Raw genomic sequence first — 11237 nt, forward strand, 5'->3', positions numbered from 1 at the left:
TGGTAATAAAATCATTGATATCAGGCATGTGGCAAAAGCGACTAAAGAAAGGCTTGCTGTATGTGTACATAATGGCATGGAATCTGAGCAAGTAGATGGGGCCTTGGTTTCATATCTCACACAAAAGACAGCACTATGGACGTTGGCCCACTCCCTCAGTACTGCACTGGAGTGCCAGCCTAGAGCACATGCTGAAGTCTGTGGTGTGGAACTGGAACCTCTGACATTCCGCCACTGAAGTGAGTGCTCCCATTGAGTCACAGCTGACACTTTGGTGCCAGATTTCGATGTCGAGTGCTTACAGTCGGAATTATCCTCCATGCCCTCCCTGTTTGGAGAAATCGGCCTGCTGTCTTTGGTTATTCTATGTAGATCTTGCAGAAAAGGTCAATGGTATTGAGGGGCTATTGTTTTTGAAGCCTGGGAAGTATTTTCTTTGTTAACCATACCAGTGTTGCTGGAAGAGTATAAGAAAGTTCCATTGGTACAGGGTTCCTTTTATTTATCCGTTTACTGGATGTGGCCGTCGCTGGCAAGGCCGGGATTTATTGCCCATCCCTAACTGTCCTTGAGAAGGTGGTGGTGAACCGCCTTCTGCATCCGTTCTTCTCGGTACAACTGAATGGCTCGGTAGACCGTTTCAGAGATCAGTTAGACCTAAACTAAATCTGGATCCGCGCTCTTGGTCTGGAGTCACAAATATATGCCATACTGTGTAAGTACGGTAGATTTCCCTGTAATGAAGGAGTTTAATAGATGGGCTTTTAAGACAATCCGGAAATATTGTTTTCACTTGTACGGTAGCTTCCTGGTCACTATTACTGCCAATAGCTTTTTATTGCAGATTTAATTAAGTAACTGTACTGAACTGCCCCGGCAGCCATAATGGGCTTTTATATCTCGAGGTCATTACTAGATTACTAGTCCAGTAACATAACCACTATGCGACCGTTCTCGGTTCTGTGAATCGAAATGACTAACTGGTAAGAAACAGGTTAAAGGTACCTGGGAACAGGAGGAGGTAACTCGTCTGTTTATATTTCGCGGGATGCCAGTAGCGTTGGGAATGAAGCAGTGATCTCCTTTTCATTCCTCCGCGCCCTGTCGGCTGGTGATCAGGGGTTGACGCTGCTCCTGACACAATCTGCTACAACCCCTCATTTCCCCTTCCCCAACAACCCTGTACACAACAGTGCACTCCCCGACCATCAACAAGCGCCTCTCACTCAAATACTTGGTACTTTATTACTATGTACCAACCCACTGTATCCACCTGGTAATATTGTTGTCAAGATAGGATTACCTTTTCTCCGTAAGAAACAATGTCCTTCAAATTAAAACTTCTTAAATTATATAATTTTTACACACATATATGTAACTATAATCTCCAGACTCTAGGTCAGCACGATCATAGAATCATAGAAATTCACAGCACGGATGGAGGCCATTTTTGACCTATCCTGTCTCCTCAGGCCGACCAAGAGAAATCCAGTCTAACCCAACCATCCAGCTCTGGGACCGTATCTCTGTGTGTTACAGCAGTTTATGTGCACATCCAATGTTCTTTTTTAATGTGGTGAGCATTTCTACCTCTACCTTCCTTTCAGGCAGTGCGTTCCAGGCCCCCACCACTCTTGGCATGAATACATTTCCCTTCAAATCCCCTCTAAACCGTCTACCAATTACTTTAAGTCTGTGACCCTGGTTGTTGGCCACTCTGCTAAGGGAACTATCCACTCTATCTCGTCCCTTCATAATTTTATACACCTCAACGATGTCTCCCTTCTTTGTTCGAAACCAACCAACCGCAGCCTATCCAATCTTGCATCATAGCCAACATTCTCCAGTCCAGGCAACATCCTCTTAAATATCCTCTGTACCCTCTCTTGTGCAATCACATCTTTCCTGTAGTAGATGTGCAGGAATTGCACTCTAACTGTGGCTGAACCAGTGTTTTATGCAGTTGAAGCATAACCGGTCTGCTCTTATATTCATCGGTGATACTCTCAGTGAGACTGAATTAACTGTTCAGTTTGTATATAGTGGTTGAAGAAGGAAGTAAAGCAAATCATTTTGTTGGTGTATGTTCCGATTGGGGAATTGGTAACCGTATCACCGAGTGTGTCACGTGTTCACTAAGAGGTGGCCTATTGATATGATTATATATTTATCTATCTCTTCAATGAAGTTTCTACGAGAAATAACAGGTTATTCTGCATCGGCAGAGGGGAGAAATCTCTCATATTCTCCCATGGGACCTTGTATGTCCATCATTTCCTGGGCCATGATCTGACGTCTTATTCGAAAGCACTGGGCCAATGAGTTCTCTGTTAGTCCTGCGTCAGAATACGATTAAATGTCCAAATTCAGAAAGTGGCATGAATTATCGAGACATTTGAATAATTACGGACAGGTAAAGACACTCTTTTCCACCGTGCTTGCATAACACAATTCCGACACCTTGTGTACTAGAATATATCCACACCTACCAAACCAAACCAGTGTGATCTCATGGGACAGGCAAACAAGCAGAAACAAACACTCCAATTTGGGGGGAAAAATCTATGAAATTCCTCTGGGTCCAATCTCGGTTATAGAAACGTTGTCCAGAAGATCACTCTAACCGTGAATTCCCTGAGATCCAGCTCTCAGTTGAAGGAACTTAGCGAAATTGCATTCACCACATGAAATGACACCTTGTTCCAGATGTCCATTAATTACCCGGTAAATAACCAGCTCCTTACATCTAAGCTAGTGCTAGCCTTATGCAAGTTAAATGTGCGACCGCTGGGTCTGGTTCAGACTGGGACAGCGGCTGATTAGGGAGGGCCTGGTTCAGACTGTGACGGGGGCTGATTAGAGATGGTCTGGTTCAGACTGTGGCAGGAGAATGATTAGCGAGTTTCTGATTCAGACTGGGGCAGGGACTGATTCGGGAGTTTATGGTTCAGACTGGGACAGGAGTGATTAGGGTATTTCTGATTCCGACTTGAACAGGGACAGTTTAGCGAGTTTCTGGTTCAGTCTGAGACAAGGACTGATTAGATAAGGGTCTGCTCTAGTCTCGAAATGGACGAATAATGGAGATTCTGTTTCAGACTGGGACAGACACTGATTAGGAAGGGTCAGGTTCAGTCTGGGAAAGGGAATCATAAGGGAGTTTCGGGTTCAGACTGGGACAGGGAAAAATAGGGAGGCTTTGGTCCAGACAGGGATAGGGACTGATTGGGGTGCTTCTGGTTCAGACTGGGAGCGGGGCTTATTATGGAGTTGATGGTTAAGTCTGCGACAGACTGGGACAGGTATTCTGGTTCAGACTCGGACAGGGACAGATTAGGAAAGGTGTGGTTCAGACTGGGATTTGGGTTGATTCGTGAGTTTCTGGTTCAGCTTGGGAAAGGGTCTGATTACGGAGTTTCTGGCTCAGTCTGGGACAGGAACTGATTAGGGAGCTTCTGGTTCAGACTTTGACAGTGTCTGATTTGGGACGGTCTCCTTCAGATAGAGACAGGGATTGATTAGGGAGTTTCTTGTTCAGTCTGGGATTAGGACTGATCACACAGTTTCTGGTTCAGTCTGGGCAGGCAATGATTAGAGAGATTCTGGTTCAGCCTGGATAGGGTCTGGTTAAGGACGGACAGGTTCAGCGTGCGACAGGGACTGATTATCGAGTTTTTTGTTCAGCCTAGAATAGGACTGATTAGGAATCTTTTGCTTCACTCTGGGACAGTGACTGATTCGGGAGTTTCCAGTTCAGACTGCGACAGTTGCTGATTAGGGAGTTTCTGTTTCAGTGTGTGAGAGGAACTGATAAGGGAATTTCAGGTTCAGTCTGGAACAGGGACTGATTATGGAGTTTTTTTTCAGTCTAGGATAGGACTGATTAGGAATGTTTTGCTGCACTCTAGGACAGTGACTGAGTAGGGAGTTTCCAGTTCAGACAGCGACAGTTGCTGATTAGAGAGTTTCTGTTTCAGTGTGTGAGAGGAACTGATAAGGGAATTTCAGGTTCAGTCTGGAACAGGGACTGATTAGTGAGTTTCGGATTCAGTCTGTGACAGAAATTAATTAAGGAATTTCTGTTCAGTCTGGGACATGGACTGACTTGAGAGTTTCTGGTTTAGTCTGTGACAAGAACTGATTCGGGATTTCCTGATTCAGTCTGGGACAGATATGGATTAGGGTGTTTCGGGTTCAGTCTGGGACAGGGACTGATTATGGAGTTTCTGGTTCACACCGGGATAGGGACTGATTATGGAGTTTCTGTTAAATCTGGGACAGGGACTGATTAAGTAGTTTCTGGTTCAGGCTGAGACAGGGTCTGATTCTAGAGTTTCTGGTTCAGACTGGGAAAGGAACGGATTAGGGAGTTTCTGGATCAGTCTGGGATAGGGACTGATTTGGGAATCTCTGTTTCAGTCTGGGATAGGGACTGATTAGGGAGTTTCTGGATCAGTCTGGGATAGGGACTGATTAGGTAATTTCTGTTTCAGTCTGTGACAGGGACTGATTGAGATCTTTCTGGTTCAGACTGTGACAGGATCGGATTAGCGAGGGTCTGGTTCAGTCTGGGATAAAGACTAATTATGGAGTTTCTGGTGCAGGCCAAGGGATGTAGTGAATAGGGAGTATGTGGTTCAGTCTGGGAAATTGACTGATTAGGGAGTTTCTGGTTCAAACTGGAAGAGGGACTCGTTCGGCAGGCTCTGATTCAGACTGGGACAGGTACAGATTTGGGCGTTTCTGGTTCAGACTGGGAAAGGGACTGATTTGCGAGTTTCTGGTTCAGACTGCGATAGGGACTGATTAGGAACTTTCTGGTTCAGACTTGGAGAGGAACTGATTAGGACGTTTCTGGCTGAGACTAGGACAGAGACCGATTAGGGAGTTTCTGGTTCAGTCTGGGACAGGGAAAGATGAGGGAGTTTCTGGTTCAGTCTGGGACAAGGGCTAATTAGGGTGTTTGCGGTTCAGACTGGGACAGGGACTGATTAGTGAGGATCTGGTTCAGTTTGGGACATAGAAATATAGAAACATAGAAAATTGTTGCAGGAGTTGGCCATTCGGTCCTTCTAGCCTGCACCACCATTCAATAAGATCATGGCTGAGCATGCACCTCGTACCCCTTTCCTGCTTTCTCTCCATATCCCTTTTTCCACTTATCCGTAAGGGTAATATGTAACTCACTCTTGAATATATCCAATGAACTGGCATCAACAACTCTGTGCGGCAGGAAATTCGACCGATTAACAACTCTCTGAGTGAAAAGGTTTCTCCTCATCTCAGTCCTAAATGGCCTACCCGTTATCTGAAGACTTTGTCCCCTTGCGATGGGCTTCCCCAACATCGGGAACATTCTACCCGCATGTAACCTATACTGTAACCGTCAGAATCGTATATGTTTCGATGAGATTGGGACAGGGTCTGATTTGGGAGTGTCTGATTCAGTATGGGACAGGGGCTGATTAGGGAGTTTCATGTTCAGACTGGGAAAGGTACTGATTAGCGAGTATCTGGTTCAGTCTGGTTCAGGGGCCGATTACTGTGTTTCTGGTTCAGTCTGGGATGGGGAATTGTTTAGGGAGAGTCTGGGTCAGACTGGGAGAGTGAATGATTCTGGAGTTTCTGGTTCTGACTTGGACAGGGGCTGATTAGGGAGGGTCTGGTGCACTCTGGGATGGGGACTAATCGTGGAGATTTTGTTTCAGACTCAAAGAGGTACTGAATCGGGAGTATCTGGTTCAGTCTGGGATAAGAACTGATTAGGGACGTTTTGGTTCTGTCTGGGATAATGACTGATTCGGGAAATTCTGGTTCAGTTTGGTACAGGGACTGATTATGTAGTTACGAGTTCAGACTGCGACAGGGTCTTATTAGGGAGGGTTTGGTTCACTCTGGTATCGGGACTGATTATTGAGTTTCTGGTTAAGACGACGAGGTGTACTGAATAGAGAGTTTCTAATTCAGTCTGGGGTAGGGACTGATTAGGGCGTTTCTGGTTCAAACTAGGAAAGGGAATGATTTGGGAGTTTATGGTTCATATTGGGAAAGGGACGGATTAGGGTGTTTCTGGTTCAGTCTGGGATAGGCTCTGATTAGGGCGTTCCTGGCTTAGACGAGGACAGGGACCGACTAGGGAGTTTTTGGTTCAGACTGGGACAGGGACTGATTAGGAAGTTTCTGGTTCAGTCTGGGACAGGGGCTGATTAGGTTGTTTCTGGTTCTGACTGGGACGGGGACTGATTAGAGAGGGTCCGGTTCAGTTTGGGGCTGAGAAACATAGAAACATAGAAAATAGTTGCAGGAGTAACTATTCGGTCCTTCGAGCCTGCACCACCATTCAATAAGATTATGGCTGATCATTCACCTCAGTACCGCTTTCTTGCTTCCTCTCCATACCCCTTGATCCCCTTAGCCATAAGGGCCATATCTAACTCACTCTTGAATATATCCATTGAACTGCCATCAACAGCTCTCTCCGGTAGGTAATTCCACAGGTTAACAACTCTCTGAGTGAATAAGTTTCTCCTCATCTCAGTCCTAAATGGCCAACCCGTTATCCTAGGACTGTGTCACTTGGTTATGGGCTTCACCAAGATCGGGAACACTCTACCCGCATGTAACCTATCGTGTAACCGACAGAATCGTATATGTTTCTATGAGATTGGGGCAGGGACTGATTAGAGAGTGTCTGGTTCATTCTGGGACAGGGGTTGATTAGGGAGTTTCATGTTCAGACTGGGAAAGGGACTGATTAAGGAGTATCTGGTTCAGTCTGGGACAGTGGCCGATTAGGGAGTTTCCGGTTCAGTCTGGGACGGGGAATTGATTAGGGATAGTTTGTTTCAGACTGGGAGAGTTACTGATTATAGAGTTTCTGGTTCTGACTGGGACAGCGGCTGATTCGGTCGTTTGTGGCTCAGTCTGGGACCGGGACTGATTCAGGAGTTTCTGGTTTCTGTTGTGACTATGAATGGTTACGGAGTTTCTGGTCCAGACTGGGACAGGGACTGGTTATGGACTTTCTGATAATGTCTGGGGCGGGGACTGAATGAGGAGTTTCTGGTTTAGACTGGGACAGGGATTGATTAGGGAGTTTCTGCTTCATTCGCAGACAAGTACAAATTAGGGCGTTTCTGGTTCAGACTGGGAAAGGGACAGATTAGGGAGTTTCTGTTTCTGTCTAGGACAGGACTGATTAGGAATGTTGTGGTTCATACTGGGAAATGTTCTGAATAGGGAGGGTTTGGTTCACTCTGGGACAGGGACGGATTAAGGATTTTCTGGTCAGACTGGGAGGGGGACTGATTATGGAGTTTCTGGTTCAGACTAGGAGAGGGTCTGATTAGGGAGTTTCTGGTTCAGACTGGGAGTGTGGCTGATTAGGGAGTTTCTTGTACAAACTGGGAGAGGGACTGATTCGGGAGTTTCTGCTTCAGCCTGGATGTAGACCTGGTCGGTGGCTGGTGCAGTAGGTTTGGTTCAGTCGATTTCTGTCTGGTACAGGGGCTGGCCGGGACCGGTCTGGATCAGTCTGGTTCAGACTGGGACAGTGAATTGTGAAGGAGCTCTGGGTTTTTCTGGTTCTGACTGGGTCAGTGGATGGTGAGGATGAGTCTGATTCAGTCTGGTTCAGGATGGGACAGAGGCTGGTGACAGAGGGTTTGGCTCAGTGTGGTTCACACTGCGACAGGAGATGGTGAGGGATGGTTTGTGTCAGTGTTTTTCATACTGGGACAGAGGATGGTGATGGAGGTCCACTTCCGTCTGGTGCATACTGTGACAGTGCCTGGTGAGGGGGTCGATTTCACTCTGTTGAAGACTGGAACAGTGGATGGTGGGAACATCTGGTTCAGTCTGATTCAGTCTGAGACAGGCGCTCGTGAGGCAATGTCTGTTTTAGTCTGCTACGGAATGGGACATGAGCGAGTGGGGACGATTGTTCTTCAGCATTGCACAGGGACTGGTGGGCGGATCTGGTTCCGTCTTGTTCACCCTGAAACAGAGACTGGTGAGAGTATCTGAATCAATCTGCGACAGGACTGGTGAAGGAGAGTCTATGTCAGTCTGGTTCAGACTGGGACAGGGGATGATGAGTGAAGGTGTGGTTCAGTCTGCACAGGGACTGTGAGGGGGCGGGGGGGCGTCGGACAGGAGACCGTGAGAGAGATTCTAGTTGAGACTCGGACAGTGGCCGATGAGAGTTTTCAATTGTATGACTTGTGGTATCAATCGAAGATGATCAGTGATTAATTCTCCCCCGAGCCCGAGTCAGCATCTTCAAGGGAGTATAGCTGCTGTGGAGAAATGACAGAGCTGTTCACCTGTAGGGTCTGGAATGGGGGAGATATGTATTCTTCCGTTTCGTGACCCAATCGCTCAGGACTGTTAGCCAAAATTTTTGGTTCTGGGAGAGGATGGAGCAAACAATCCTTTGGAGAGACAATGATCCCACTATCCCAGGTCGATTGCCCTAACCTGTGGGGCCTGCGGTGGGAGCGAGTGTGATATTCTGTAGGGTCCGTGTTATTCCCGTGGTGTCTGTGGCTTCACAGAGTGCAGCCGGGAATTGCAGGATTCGGTCCGGATACGATTCTGGATTCATGGCAAGAAGGTGTGGAGTAGATTCCCTTCTAGAAGCAATTCCTCCAACGCTGACTTCCCCAGGGTGGGGGCAGTGTGCGCATCACCGCAAGGGTGCAGCCTTTTCACTTTATGACGCCGAGCTACCTTCGTGAGGGTGATGTTTTTATGTCAATGTGGGTTGATGTATGTGCAGTTCCTAACAGTGAGCTTCCCCAGGGATTGACATCCTGTGATTTCACAGTCGGGGCAGTGAGTGACCGTGAGCTGCCCCAGGGAGGGGGCAGTGTGTGATGTCCCTGTGTGGGCCGGGGGGGGGGGAAATTATGTGCAGTGAGTGACCGTGAACTGCCCCGGGGTGGGAGCAGTGTGTGATGTCTCCGTGGGGGGTGGGGAGCAGGGCATATTGTGCAGTGAGTGAAACTGAGCTGTCCCGGGGAGGGGGCCGTGTGTGGTGTCCCTGTGTAAGATTAAATTGGAAGTCTCTTTGGAATGTCTGCTCAATGTACTGAAGGTGAAACTACATTATTTATTATTTTCAACAGTTTGCAAATTTTCTGTGTGAATCTACCTTGAAAGAAGCTAGATGCGCGATAAACTAAGAAAGTTCTGAGCTCCCCGGTGTTATTTCCAAGTGATAATACGTGTGTTTCCCAGTGATAATGTGTGATTCAAACACCAAAGTCACTGGTGACAGAGCCAGATCCTTGAGTCAGCAGAAACTCCAAAGCCATGTGCTTGTCATTGCAGAAGCAAGTTTTTCAAATAAAGTCTTTGGTTCATTTTACACTTGCAATGCCTCATCCTGAAAAATTCTCTCCAAAGCCAGTGTTCTTGCAGGTGGATGCAGTTTGTGATCTCCATGTGAGGTACAGTTTATTCAGGTGATGTCCCTGAGCAGCCCCATGGATTGGGCACTGTGTGATATCCCTGTGGGGTTCAGTATGTTCAGTATCTTAGCTGAACAGCCCCAGGGAACGGGCAGTATGTGATCCTGCTGTGGTGTGCATTCTGTTCAGTGTCTGACCCTGAGCTGCCCCAGGGAGGGGGCAGTGTTTGATGTCCCTGTGGGTGCAGTGTATGACCCTGAGAAGCTCCAGGGAGGGGGCAGTGTGTAATGTCCCTGTGGAGTGCAGTGTCTGATCCTGAGCTGCTCCAGGGAGGCGGCAGTGTGTGATGTCCCTGTGGGCTGCAGTGATTGACCTGAGCTGCCCCAGGGAGAGGGCAGTGTGTGATGTCCCTGTAGGGTGCAGTACGTTCTGAGTCTGACCCTTAGCAGCCACAGGGAGAGGGCAGTGTGCGATGTCCCTGTGGGGTGCAGTGTCTCACCCTGAGCTGCCCCAGGGAGGGAGCCGTGTGTGATGTCCCTGTTGGGTGTAGTACGTTCTGAGTCTGACCCTTAGCTGCCACAGGGATGGGGCAGTGTGTGATGTCCCTGTGGGGTGCAGTGTCTCACCCTGAGCTGCCCCAGGGATGGAGCAGTGTGTGATGTCACTGTAGGGTGCAGTACATTCTGAGTCTGACCCTTAGCTGCCACAGGGATGGGGAAGTGTGTGATGTCCCTGTGCGGAGTAGTACGTTCTGAGTCTGACCCTTAGCTGCCACAGGGATGGGGCAGTGTGTGAAATCCCTGTAGGGTGTAGTACGTTCTGAGTCTGACCCTTAGCTGCCGCAGGGATGGGGCAGTGTGTGATGTCCCTGTGGGGTGCAGTGTCTCACCCTGAGCTACCCCAGGGAGGGATCAGTGTGTGGTGTCCCTGTGGTGTGCAGTGTCTGACTCTCAGCTGCCCGAGGGAAAGGGCGTTGCGTGATGTTCCTGTGGGGTGCAGTGTCTGATCCTGAGCTGCCCCAGGGAGCGGGCAGTTTGTGACGTCAATACGTGGTCGGGGGCGGGGGGAGCACTTTGAGCAGTGAGTGACTGTGAGCTGCCCCAGGGAGGGGGCAGTGTGAGATGTCCCTGTGGGAGGTTGGCACTTTATGCAGCGAGTGACCCTGAGCCGGCCGTGTCTAATGTCTCTGTGGAGAGCAGTATTTTGCAATGATGACCCTGAACTGCCCCAGGGAGGGGATAATGTGTGATGTCCCTGTGGAGAGCAGTGTTTTCAGTGTCTGACGCTGAACTGCCCCAGGGAGGGGATAATGTGCGATGTCCCTGTGGAGAGCAGTATGTTCAGTTTCTGACCCTGAGCTGCCCCAGGGAGGGGGTAATGTGTGATGTCCCTGTGCAGAGCAGTATGTTGCAATTATGACCCTGAGCTGCCCCAGGGAGGGGGTAATGTGTGATGTCCCTGTGGAGTGCAGTTTGTTCAGTGTCTGACCCTGAGCTGCCCCAGGGAGGGGGTAATGTGTGATGTCCCTGTGAATTGCAGTTTGTTCAGTGCCTGACCCTGAGCTGCCCCAGGGAGGGAGCAGTGTGTGATGTCCCTGTGGGTTGGTGGGGGGGGGGGTGGCACTTTGAGCAGTGAGTGACTGTGAGCTGCCCCGACGAGAGGGCAGTGTATGATGTGCCTGCGTAAGATTAAATTGGAACTCTCTTTGGACTGTCTGCTCAAAAGACTGAAGCTGACACCACAGTGCGAATAGTTCAGATTTTATTTAAGGATAAGCGAAAATTAATAACGGAGTTTAGCAGAAGTTTTCGAATTAAAAATGAG

The sequence above is a fragment of the Pristiophorus japonicus genome, unplaced genomic scaffold (assembly GCF_044704955.1).
Source record: "Pristiophorus japonicus isolate sPriJap1 unplaced genomic scaffold, sPriJap1.hap1 HAP1_SCAFFOLD_30, whole genome shotgun sequence".
Taxonomy (NCBI): domain Eukaryota; kingdom Metazoa; phylum Chordata; class Chondrichthyes; family Pristiophoridae; genus Pristiophorus; species Pristiophorus japonicus.